Here is a 13,621-nt window from a genome sequence, read left to right on the forward strand (position 1 = left end):
TGAGGTCAGTTTCGTACTGACATGTGCAATTCCGAGAGGCAAAGGACTTAGATTTCTCTTCTCCTGGAGCAGAAACAGCCGTAGTTACCACTCTGAATGAGCTCTGACTGCTTTAATCTAGTACTTTACGGTCTATGCCTGTGTCTGAGAGAGATATTTATTTCACAGATCTTATGGGTGTTTCCCTTCACAGAATTAACTAGAACCTTTAAGAAGAAAACATTCAGGCATGATTTATGTTTGCAGTAGTTTCAGTTATGGAATACACTTGATAGACTATCCAATCAGAGCAAGGAATGTAAGCTTTTCTCAGTCTGTGTCAGCAGCACATCTAGCCTGAGTTAGTATTAAATCAGCATCATTGCCACCTGACAGCTACTTAGCAGGCTTATGTCGAATGAGCTGTGCTCAGTCCAGTTCTTAGCAAACAGTTGCTTAGATCTTTCTAGTTCTCACAACTGGCAGTGATTAGCATCCTCCCAGACATGGTTGCTTAAAAAGTGCCCAGGGCAATTACCTTGCAATAATTTTATGCTGGTGCAGCCTATGCATAGCATTGACAAAGAACATAAAGGGTGTTCAGAGAAAATACATTTAATAGCTTGTACTTCACCAGGATTCACTTTTCAGTTCCTCTTTTCTCTCTGATTGGATAATGTATACTGGTCCAGAACTTTATGTCTTTTAACATCCAGTTCAGCAATTGTTTCTTCATCTGTTACGCATCTGGACTTGGGTATAAAAAAGATGGTTCCTACCTCATGATGATATTTTGAGAGGTACTGAAAGTTTCAGGAGGTAGGGTTCAAGTGAATGTGGTTTTAGAAATATCAGTGGGAATGTGTTTGGGGAATTTATTTTCACTGGCTCATTCCTGTCTGAATGTCTTGACTTTCTATTACTCCAGTGTGAGCAGATTTGCTGTATCACATGTTCCCTGTCATAATCAGGATGTCCATCTCTCAGTAATAATAGCACCAGACAACCATAGTGAGAAACATGAGCCAAGAGAATCTTCTTTCTTGATGATGCCTCTTCAGGTATTTGCCACAGCACCAAGAAGCTCGATTACATAATAATAAATGTTATGGTTAATCTTTTACATTCTCTTCCTCTATTTAACCATATTTTATTCTTCCTCTCTTCTCTTATTTTAGACAAATAGCTTTTCTGTCATATATGTATCTTAAACTCTCCTGATTCCTACATGTGCTGGTTTTCCATTCATAGGATTTAGCTAATACAACGTATAATTATTGTAAACATGGGGAATGTTCTCATCCTTCAGGGCCGCAAACCATGGTTTGTAAAGTATCTTGTAGACCAGTTGCAGATGTATATATAGTACTAGCAGAGAAGTCCTTGGGTAGTTTGATGGTCTTCTTTCAACTCATGCTGATTACCACATGATTTCTATTGACCCCTAGTTTGGACTAGGAATTTCAGTTTCTGGAGTTATTTCTTTTTCTCCCTCCCCCAATTTTCTGAGTCACACAGTTCGCAGAAATGCCCTAGGTCCTGAAGTTCACATAGTTTTTCTTATCTGTGAAGCCAGAGTAGCAACAGGATGTCTGATTGTTGCAGGAGCCCTGATAGGGTCCCTCTTCTTCTGTGAAGGTGGTCCTGAAAGCATTCCCATGAGGATTTTGAATCTTAGCCTCCAGCAAGTGCTCTGGGCTCACGTATAACCTGATTCTCCCCAAACTAAACTCTGTAACTTGGCCTTTGTCTTGTTTTTTTTTTTCCTTCCTTCACTTTGGGTATGGATAGACTCTCTCTTTTTAGCTCAACTATACTTCAGTTTGTGAAAATAAATTTCGGTCATTCAGTATGATCGCTGAAGGTTGCCTTTCCCTAACCTATAATTATATATTTCTGTTACTCTTTTAATGACATCTTATCCAAACTATTTACGTCTTCCAAAAGATTAACATGGATCTTGTGTCAGCCTCCTGATTCACTGTCTTCTCTAATTTTACATGCTGTTAACAATTCCTCTGGTTAAATTGTTACATTTCTTTTCTGCTTCATGAACTCTCTTCAGTACAGTGTAATCATGACATGATCTCTACTTTCATGCCTCCTGGAGGTAATCTTGTTCTATCTTACATCATTGTCATATTACTGCATTATCTCACTAGATTCTGAACTCCTGAAGGGCTTGTAGTTCACAGTCATCTCTGAGGCCCCTGTAATCTCTCCCATGTAGTCTGTCACATGGTGGTATCTCTTGTTCCATGTGCCTGCTAAACTGAAGTGAAGCTAAAGAAAGATTTCCTTTTTGTGTGTGCAATAAAGTAAAAGTGGCAGTTGATGATTATTCAATATAAAAACATGAAATATTGGAAAAAATTTGCATGACAGAATTGCCTTTTAGAATTAGTCTTCCCAAGAGAGGAACAAAACAATTGGTTATCCGATATGAAATGATCTGAAAACTTATACATTTCAGTAATAGTGCAGAGACTTAGCAGTTTGTATTTATATATTTTGGAATCTATATATTATATGTGTATATGTGTGTATATAAGAAATAACAATTAAATTAACAAGAGGTCATGAATTTGAAAAAAAGCAGGGAGAGGTATATGGGAGGGTCTGGAAGGTTGAAACAGAAGGGGAAAATGGTGCAATTATATTATAAATTCAAAAGATAGAAATAAGATTAATACTTTAAAAGCATGAAATTGATGTGATTAGAATTGAAAACGTTGGAATTCGAAATTCAGATTTTGAAAATTTTAAATGTCTACACTTACAGTTCTCTCCTTTCACTCTTTTAAAAATAAATCTAAGAAAAATAATATACAATTTATGAAGTTCCTTCTATGTGGCCAGTACAGGACTAGAAATATTTCATGAGAAACCTGAGTTTTAGCATGAATTTTATAGATGTCACAGACATCCACAATTCTTTATGTAGAAATAAGGCTCCAGTCAGATTAGCTGTGACCCAGGACTTCAGAGCTCCTAAGCAGTGCTTGTCCCAAGATTTGATTTAAAGCAGTCTGATTCAAGCCTGTCTCTTAGATATTATCATAGTTAGTTCAAATCTTAGAACTCATTTTCACTAAACATTACCAAAAAAGGTTTAATTATTTAAATACCAATCCCAGTTCCTTGCATCTTAAAAGGATATTAAATCTTTTTTCCTCCTGAATAACAACTTGAGAAATATAGAACTTTAAGAAATCTACTGTATTTTGAGGTACTTCTAATTATTTGGACAGTAGTAACAATTTTGGACTATAATGTGTAAATGATTCTATAACTGCCAAGACCTATAAGAATATTCTTATGTAATTTTATTTAAAGAAAGTAGGGAGGGAAATCCTTGATTTCCCCTGGGAAACAATTATTTACTTTCTTAATTTAGTCACCTGAGATGTCAGAAATGTTTCTTATGATTTTAGTATTCCATTTCAAATGATAATATCAGTAATCACTCCTGTTGACATTGCAACACTGAGATATATTTCCTTCAAAGTACAAGCAAAAAGGTTGCTGTGACCCATATATCATATTGCAAGATTAAGAGTAAGAGAAATAGGATGGTTTTTGTTGTGCTTGATAGTTTGAAATAAAGTATCTTTGGTCTTTATAAGGGAGCATTAATGCAGGCTGGTCATGGTTTATAGAGTGGGCATATTACTGCACTAAATTTATTCTTTCCATTTATACCACCCACAGTTACCTCCATTGTCTCGATCCTTTAAAAAGGTCTATTATAGCTGCTCTTTGCAAATGATACACTTGATACATCATATATTTATATACTATTTCACCATTAACTCCTACAGTCCATCTGTAAGGTATATTAAAGGTTCTTACTGCTCCGAATGGCTTCATTTAAAATATAATTATACATGAGACTTCTTCGCATTAAACAATAATCTAAATATATCTATTAATTCATTTAATGATTACATCATATTTTTATGATCAAAGTCATTCATTTGGTACTGCTGTTAAGTTATTTATATGTCTACTTGGCATCTCAGAATATGATATCCTAAGTTATAGTGTCTAAATGCTGTAGAGTTAGGACAAACATTTTTAAAATACAGATAGGTCAGTTATGTGGATGAGTGGGTAAAGCTTCTTGCTCCCAAGCCTGAAGTCATGAATGATATACTAGAGATTTACATCATAGAGAGAATGGACTTCTGCAAGTTCTTCTCTGATCTCCTCATATACCCCCTGATATTTGTGTATACACACACACACACACACACACACACACACACACACACACGATTAAGTCTTTTTTTTAAAGTACAGAATGATAATTTTCTTCATGTTTTCTAGCACTTCAAACCAATGTCCAGTAAGAGATCTTTGAGTAGCCACTGCCTTCACCTGAAGACAGCTGACAGATGGGAGGTTGGGAGGAAATCTGGATTACTGAGTGAGAAACCAGTGAAAGTCACAGATATGCCTCCTTTCTGCTCAGACCTAACAAGGTAGCCACACAATGCTGCCCATTCAAAGCCTGTAAATGAACTAATGAAACAAAGTACATTAAGCAGACTCTGCGATAGCATGATGTGTCTGTTAAAGATCCACGATTAAAGATCTGGTTCTCGGACTCTCTGAACATGTCGGACAATGAAGGCTGACTGAGAAGCCAAGAACAATGGCACTGGGTTTTGATCCTACCGCATGTATTGGCTTATGGGGAGCCTAGTCTGTTTAGAGGCGCACCTTCCTGGACCCAGATGGAATGGGTTGGACCTTGGACTTCCCACAGGGCAGGGAACCCTGACTGCTCCTTGGACTGGCAAGGGAGGGGGAGGGGAATGAAGGGAAGGGGAGGGAAATGGGAGGTGGGGAGGAGGTGGAAATTTTTAATAATAAAAATAAAAAAATAAATAAATAATTAAAAAAATAAATAAAGGTCTGGTTCTTAGCACACAGCACCACTGTGTTCATGAGAAAGAATTAGGAGGTGGAATATATGTGCAGGAGAGCTAGATCATTGGTCTCATGCATGGGTTTTGAAGGTTTGTTATGAGACTGTATATTGCCACTATAGAGCAATCCACCCTTTACATTCTCCCACAAAATGTACTATCTTGCCATAGGCCAGAAATCAAATAATCAAACAACTATTGACTATAAATGTAAGTTAAAGTAAACCTTTGCTTCTTTTAAGCTGGCTACCAAAGCTCTCTTAGCAGGGAATGCAGCACTGTAGTCTCATAAATTGGCTTGCCCTGTTCTCTATCTAGTGAACAATATTACTAAAACATCTAAAATCCTTGTCCAAGATCAATCCACAATTGGAATGGTAACACACAATCCTTGGGTTATTTGAATAAGCAAGGAAAGGATATAAGGTATCCTGTAAAGGATCATGTGTGTAAGGCTTAGTCCAGAACAGATGGATATAATATTTAAGAGGTAACTGGATTATGAGACTCTTCTCTTTTCAATAGACTCCTCAGTCAGTAGAGTATCAGATTCTTAATCTCAGGGACATGGGTTTATGCCCCACATTGGGTTCCATTATGTAAGTGGAGACTACTCTTTTGTTCCCCACTGCCCAGACCCAAATAATCACACAGAAACTATATTAACTACAATACTCTTTGGCCAGTTTGCTCAGGCTTCTTATTAACTAACTCTTACATCTTAAATTAACCCATTTCTATTGATCTATGTATTTGCCATGAGGCTGTGGCTTTACCTTATTTCCTCAGCAGTTGCCTGATGTCTTTCTCCTTTGGCAGCTAAAGGTGTCATCTACCTACTCTCTCTATATATCCCTGTTCAGATTTCCAGCCAGGTTTTATTCTGTGTTTTGAAGGTTTGTTATGAGACTGTATATTGCCACTATAGAGCAATCCACCCTTTACATTATCCCACAAAATGTACTATCTTGGCTGAAACAGCTTTATTCATCAACCAATAGAGCAACACATATACAGAAGGACATCCCAAATCAGTGATAGATTCAGAATTTAATAATAATTTTGGGACTTGGTAAAGATGTAACCAGGGTGGGAGAAGAAGCTCAGTGTGATCATGCTTTGAAAGGTATTTGATCTCTAGGCTTTTCTCCTGTCCCACTCTCTGCTTCTGGGTTTCTAGAAGGTAAACAAGTCTACTTCACGTTCCCTCTGTTATGATGTCCAGCCTAATGAATAGTCCTAGAAAAGAGACTAGCCATACATGGAATGGAACCATTGAAATTGTGAGCCCAAATAAATGTTTTGTCTTATTATTAATTTTTTTCTGTCAAGAATTTATCACAGTGATAAAAAGCTAGTTATTCTATCCCTACCCCTTGCTGGATACTGCATCAAGACAACTTGTTCCAACCCTTACCAGGAGAACTGGCCCCTGCACTCAGGCTAGATTGCCCCACCCCTTACCACAGGCAAGGGAGAACTGAGTCTGATGGCATCAGCATAGGAGTGTTGGCTTTGCCACCTCTCCCTAGGTGAGTGGCCCAAATTAATCAGCTCAGGTACCACCCATGCCCACAGCTGGACCTTGGGCTTCCCCATCCTAACATCTACACCATCTAAGACCTGCTAGAGCTCATGAAGGGACTGGTGCTGTGGAACAATACCAATAAGAGCTCCATGATTTGTGTTGGCCATCAGATCTCCCAGAGGATCCAGTGATGATGGTGTGCCAAATACCAGGGACCTTGATCCAGACCAGTGCCTTATCTCAATGAACATGTGCTAATAAAGCTGATTGAACTAAAGGTTATAGTGTGTGACACACCACTCCCAGTGCCACCAGGAGGAAGGAAGAAATGTTGGAGAGGCAGGAAAGAAGAAGTGAATTTTTTCTCTTTCTTGGTTTTGTTTGTTTGCTTCCTTTGTGTTGGTTTGGTTAGAATTTTTTAAAATTTTCTTATGGGGGATGCTATAGGGGTTAGGGGAAGATATGGGAGGACTGGGAGGTAAGCAGAATTAGGGTGCACGATGTGAAATTCCCCCCAAAAATCAAGAAGAAAATTACGTTTAAAAAGATAGCTATTACAGGAATAGAAGGCTTTCTGTTGAATAGAAAGAACATGGTCTGAAGATACTGCATTTCCATTGATGAAATTCCTGACTCTCCATAAACATTATTAGATATGCAAAGAGATCAGAAGATTTGACTAGTAACAAAAGAAAAAGGAAGAGGGGGCGGGAAAGACAGGCACAAGTTATTCAGATATTAAAAATAGATGGTAGGAAATATAAATTAGATATGATTAAAATGCTAAAGAAAATAGATGAGGAAATAGACAAAAAACAAAAACAAAAATAGTTTGCCTATTTTATAATGGAGAATTTCAAAGGAATTATGTATTCATATATATAATTCTAGGAGTCAGTAAACTATAGCCTGCAGTTTGAGTTGAATTCATTGAATGTTTTCTGTATAATTTTACTGAAACACAGCTATTTCCATTTCTTTATGTTTTGTTTGTAATTGCCATAAAACAGAATATTTAGTTTTACAAGAATCTGTATAGCTCATGGATATGAATGCTTGATTATCACCAAGTGGCACTATTTGAAAGGATTAGAAGGTGTGGAGGAAGTGTTAGAGGAAGTGTGAAACTGTGAGAAATGGGCTGTGAGGTTTCAAAGAGCCTAAAACAGGCTCAGTGACTTTCTCTTCCTGCTTCCTGTGGATCAGGATGTGGAAGTCTCAGCTCTTTTCTAACACCATGACAACCTGGATGTTACCATGCTTTCTGTCACCATGATGTCAATCGACTAGCCTTCTGAAACTGCAAGCCAGCCCTAATTAAACACTTTCTTTTATAAGAATTTTTATAAGACAAAGGTCACAATCAATAAGAGAAAACAGCAGCCTACTTAATGAGAAAAGAACTTCATCAAACCCACATCAAACTGAGGTCTGACCTCCAAATATGAATAACTCAAAGAACTAGACATCAAAATACCAAATAATCCAATTAAAATTGGGTACATATTTACACAGAGAATTCTCAACAGAAGAATCTCAAATGACTGAAAGACAATTTAGGAATTGCACAACATCCTTAGCCATCGGAGAAATAAAATCAAAATGACTCTGAGATACCATCTTAAACCAGTCAGAATGGCTAAGATCAAAATCACCAATGATAGCTTATGCTGGTGAGGATGTAAAGTAAGGGGAACACTCCTTTATTGCTGGTAGGAGTGAAAACTTGTAGAGCCACTTTGGATTCATTATGGAGTTTTCTCCAACAACTGGGAATCAACTTACCTTAAGACCCAACAATACCATTCTTGAGCATATACCCAAAGGATGTACACTTAAACTGCAAGGATATTTGCTCAACTATGTTCATAACAGCATTATTTGTAATATCCAAAACCTGGAAACAACCTAGATGCCCTTCAACCAAAGAATGGATAAGAAAATGTGTTACATTTACACAATGGATTATTATTCAGTGGTGAAAAAATTGACATCTTGAAATTTGCAGGCAAATGGTTGAAATTAGAAAAAAAAAATCCTGAGTGAGGTAACCCAGACCCAGAAAGACAAACATGATATGTATTTACTTATAAGTGAATATTAGAAAAAAGCAAAGGATAACCAGTCTATAGTGCATGACCCCAGAGAAGCTAGGTAACATGAAGAACTCTAAGAGAGACATACATGGATCCTCCTGGGAAGGGAAAATAGACAACATCTCCTGAGAAAATTGAGAGCATGTGGGCAGGGAAAAAGGAGGGCAGAAGGGTAAGAAGAGGGAAAAAAGGGAGTAGGGAGGAGAACTTGAAGAAATGGGATGGTTGAGATGTGGCTGTTGAGAAACAGCACTTGGGAAAATCCCAGGGATCCTCAAGCATGACCCCAGATAACACCCTAAGCAATAGTGGAGTGGGTGTGTAATCTAGCCTTGTCCTGTAATCAGATTGATGACTACCTTAATTGTCATCATAGATCCTTCATCCAGTAACTGATAGAAGCAGATATCCACAGTGAAGCACTGGGCTGGGCTCCCAGAGTCCAGTCTAAGAGAGGAAGGAGCGATAATATGAGCAAAATGGTTCTGTGGATACCTACAGAAACAGCTGACCTGAGCTAGTGGGAGCTCACTGATTCTAGACTGGCAACAGGGTAACCTGCAAAAGACCAAATTAGGCCCTCTGAATGTGGATGGCAGTTATATGGTTGGGGTACTCTGTGGGGTCACTGACAGTGGGACTAGGATTTATCCCCACTGCTTGAACTGGATTTTTGGAACCAATTTTCTTTTGTGGAATTCCTTGCTCGCTTAAATATAGGCAGAAGGGCCTTGGTCCTGCCTTAAAGTGATGTGCTAGACTTTGTTGACTCCCCATGGAAACCTTATCCTCTCTGATGAGTGGATGGAGGTGGGGTGGGGGTAAGGTGGGGGGAGCGGGAGGAGGGGGAGGGAGTGGGAACTAGAATTAATTAATAAAAAATAGAATACCCCCAAATGTTGTCATGGTTGTAGTGTCTTTCCACAGCGATAGAACACTTTCTAAGACACACACAAAGTCTACCATATTTACTATTTTGTCAGTATGGAAAAAATCTTGACAGCTTAATTATTCTCTATTCATTTGGAACAATAAAAAATCAAATAATGAAAAATTTATTAGGAGATCATGAAAAATGTTATAAAATTTGACATATTAATTATTAACAGTTCCATGATTTAAATACTTTAACTTAAATCTCAAAACTTTACTGTATGAATTCTTGTAAAATAAATAGGCTTCTGGCCATCTTAAAAGAAGTTATGTTGGTTAGCTTTCTTTGGCATTGCTGAATACTGATATAATTATTTGAGTCCTATTAGTTATGACTTTGGGAAATTCTTAGGATTTGGCAACGTTACTGAAAAGGCAGTCAAACGCTTGGTCTTAAGTAGTTAGAACACAAGTGTTCACATTTCTACAAGGAAGGCAAAAGAAACTAGAAATTCAAGGGTACGGATGTCAACCAGTGTGTTAATTACTATTGGTAATAGTTAAAAATAGCAGAATGTATAGTATGTACTAATATCAATCCCATTTAATGGGCTTTTGAGTGACCTCTTATTGATTCAATGTGATTATGATGTTCAGCCATGGTCAAGACTACTGATGCCCCCTCTCCGCTTCCTCTGCTAGTTGCTATATTCTAACACATACTTATAAATAATAGAATGGGTAGCTCCTATTTCTTATGCTACAGTACCCAGTTCATATTTGGAAATTGAAAACTTGTGTAAGTTTCTGTACCAGTTGGCCATTAGTCCTGGCTTCTTCATGTTTATTATAGAAATAATAATGTTGCATATATTTGCCTTACTAAATTCTGATTCATAATAAGCTAATGATATTAATTCCTTTCCATTAATCAAGATCTCATAATAATGTAGACTAACATTCTCTTAGATAATGTGCTGAAAATTCGTTAAATGAAGTGGTTAGCAAATTTGTGGCACATGCGCGTGCGCGCGTTTGTGTGTGTGTGTGTGTGTGTGTGTGTGTGTGTGTATGTGTGTGTGTGTGTGTGTGTGTGTGTGCATGCTCATCCTGTGACAATGGAGAAAAATTCAGCTGTAGATAACGAACATGAAGGCAAAATAACAAAACCTATTTCAATTTCTTTCTCCGTATATCCTTGCCCCATCTCTTGGTGTCTCTGTCTCTACCTCTATAGCTCTCTTTAAACATCCTTACATTAAGACTCAAACTCTTTGACATCTCTTGCCAGGATGTCAAACTTTCAATGACCAGATAAAGCATTCCTTCAAAGTTGGTGTGCTTGTATAAGGACATTGTAAAGAATAGGACCAGAGAATTCAGGATCAGATTTCGAAAAGAGAAAATTTATACCTATAACTTTGATTTCTGTAGAGAGGGCCTTTTACCAGGATAATATTGTTAGCCATTTCCAGTCTTTCATGCCATCATTCATTCTCTACATGGAAAAGGGAGGGAGTTATCTCCTGATGAAGTTAGGAAAAGTCCCTGGTAAGTGTGTTAAAATCCTTGGTAAGCTTGTGTCCATTCCCTTTGCTTTAAGATATGTTCTTTTGCAGCAACATTTATTCTGACACATCTATAATGCCTGTTTCTTCAGAGGTGTGGGTGTGTGTCTGTCTCTCTGTATGTATGTATATGTGTGTGTGTGTGCGTGTGTGTGTGTCTGTCTCTCTGTATGTATGTGTGTACGGAAAGGAGATTGAAAAAGAAAAAGCAGAGTATGTATGCATATCTATGAAGTTAAGAAAATAATAGCTTTTGATGATTGGGTTTAACTTTGTATTTCATAGGGTATACAAGCAAACTTCACAAAAGTCGTTCTATATTGACTAAAAAAGTCCATAAAGTGATGATAATTTCTGAAATTACTCCATATTTCTATCAATTATTAGACTAGAAAAACTGCATTTGTACAGTAATATGTATTGTTTTCAAAGGATTAAAAACCACAAATGAAATGGACGTATCTGACCTTTTTGACTGCCAGTAGATTGCTGTTAATAAGAAAATAAGCATTCTTGCACTATTTATATTATCTGTTCTCAGCATTGTGCTCCACATTAGGAAAAAGAAAATAAAATAACATGGCATTTACCTTCAAATAAGTCAAACTAATTGTGCAGCATGATTGATCAACAATTTTATATTTTAAACTGATTAATGACTTAATTTCATCTATAATAACTTATACATTATTGATATATTGATATAATCGGGACATATTCAGTATTATTTATAGATGATAAAATTTCTTTTCAAAATTAGCCTTTGCTTGCTTATTTATGAAGCCATTATATGCATACACTATCTACATGTGTTTGTAACATATATTGTAATGTATGCATTAAAAGGTTAGAAGCTATCAGCCTAATTTAAATAATCCCACAGTATATTATAAATAATTGATTTCAATTTCATTAGCTTTATGAATATAACAGCATAAAAATAATCAAAGAATAAATGTGAAAGTGATAAACTCTTCCAGAGGAAAGAATGCCATCTTTAAAGTAATTATGGCTTGTGAGAATCTCAATTGTTTTATATCATAAGCACTATTAAGCTTTGGTTATCAAACTTGGACTTTAGACACAACAGGAGGGATTCTTTAGAGAACTTGTTTTGTCTTCTATCTCCAGTGACCTTAGACTCTGCATGATGCAGATGAGTGTAGGCAAGTGTCATTTAAAACACAGATCAAGCCGGGCGGTAGTGGCACGAACCTTTAATCCCAGCACTTGGGAGGCAGAGGTAGGCAGATCTTGGTGAGTTCGAGGCCAGCCTGGTCTACAAGAGCTAGTTCCAGGTCAGGAACCAAAAGCTACGGAGAAACGAAAATCAAAAAACAAAAAAAAGATAAAACAAAGATCGATCCTTGATCTTATGTAATTGAAACACATAAATGTGAAAGTCATGATACATATGCAAGTATGATGTGTATACATATGCATCTTAAGGCTGTGTATTTTTTAAAAAGATTTATTTATTATGTATACAGTGTTCTGTCTACATGTATGCATGCAGGCCAGAAGAGGGCACCAGATCTCATTACAGATGGTTGTGAGCAACCATGTAGTTGCTAGGAATTGAACTCAGGACCTCTGGAAGAGCACTCAGTGCTCTTAACCTCTGAGCCATCTCTCCAGACCCAAGTCTGTGTATTTTCATATGTGTAGATTTTATATTTATGCATTTATACCTATGTGTGTTCTCATATATATGTAGTTAATCATAATTTATGGGTCAAATACTTGTGACATTTATCTTCCCCCTCCTCTCACAGTTTCCTTCCGTATCTACTCATAGCTACCATTTCTCTATTGGTGCTGCTTGTTAGCAATGTGTGTATTTAAAAACAATTTGGGGGGGGTGCTTTTTAAACTCAGTTTGAATTTTCTTTCAACAAATTCATTATATTTGTGTGACTTCATAATAACTTGCAAATAGGAAATATAAAGTATTTCATCGATTCTTCCTTCCCACACACCTAAAAATACTAAAATGATGCTTCTTTTATTCAGTAAAAAACAAGTTAAAACTTGAATGTGATCACACGACTATCTTGAGGACATGCTGCACACAACACTGTAGCCTAGGTTAGAGGGTTGCTAGTCAAAAGCTCAGGAATTCATGTGGCTTTAGGAAAAGAGAATGGGCTTGGAACAATTGTACCTGGGATGTAACTCTCATTCTTCACCTCACGTAAGTAGATTGCATCTTGAAGATCTTCACTTCCTGTATTAACTAAGAAGGGAGTACCTGCAGCTGATGTTCTCTTATCGGGGGCAATTCCCAACAATTGATATTAAGTTTTTAAACGTGCAGTTCTTACAGGATTCACAATTTGAAATTTTATTTCTTCCATTTCCTAGAGTGCATCTACCTCCATCATTAGACAACCTGTACTCAAGAACATAAACTCACTTTTGTTCAACAAAAAAGTTAAATATGGAGAATAAAACTTTCTATGGAAAGGTGATAATTATTCTTAACCAACTCGCAAGGACTGGCTTATCATTTATTTGATCCCTGCAACTCTTCTATTCACTGCAACAATAAGAACTGTATACATTGTATACAGACATATTTACGTTGAAAAGGAATGGAAGTTAGTGATATAGTGCTTTGGTAAACATTTGCCTAAAATATAG

General features: G+C 36.9%; 1 protein-coding gene across 1 annotated transcript in view; it reads right to left on the reverse strand.

The window, feature by feature from the left end:
• Positions 1–13,621, reverse strand: part of Adgrb3 (adhesion G protein-coupled receptor B3) — a 710,232-nt gene that overhangs the window by 389,464 nt on the left and 307,147 nt on the right. The gene's annotated exons all lie outside the window — the stretch shown is intronic.

The sequence above is a fragment of the Arvicola amphibius genome, chromosome 9 (assembly GCF_903992535.2).
Source record: "Arvicola amphibius chromosome 9, mArvAmp1.2, whole genome shotgun sequence".
Lineage (NCBI taxonomy): Eukaryota > Metazoa > Chordata > Mammalia > Rodentia > Cricetidae > Arvicola > Arvicola amphibius.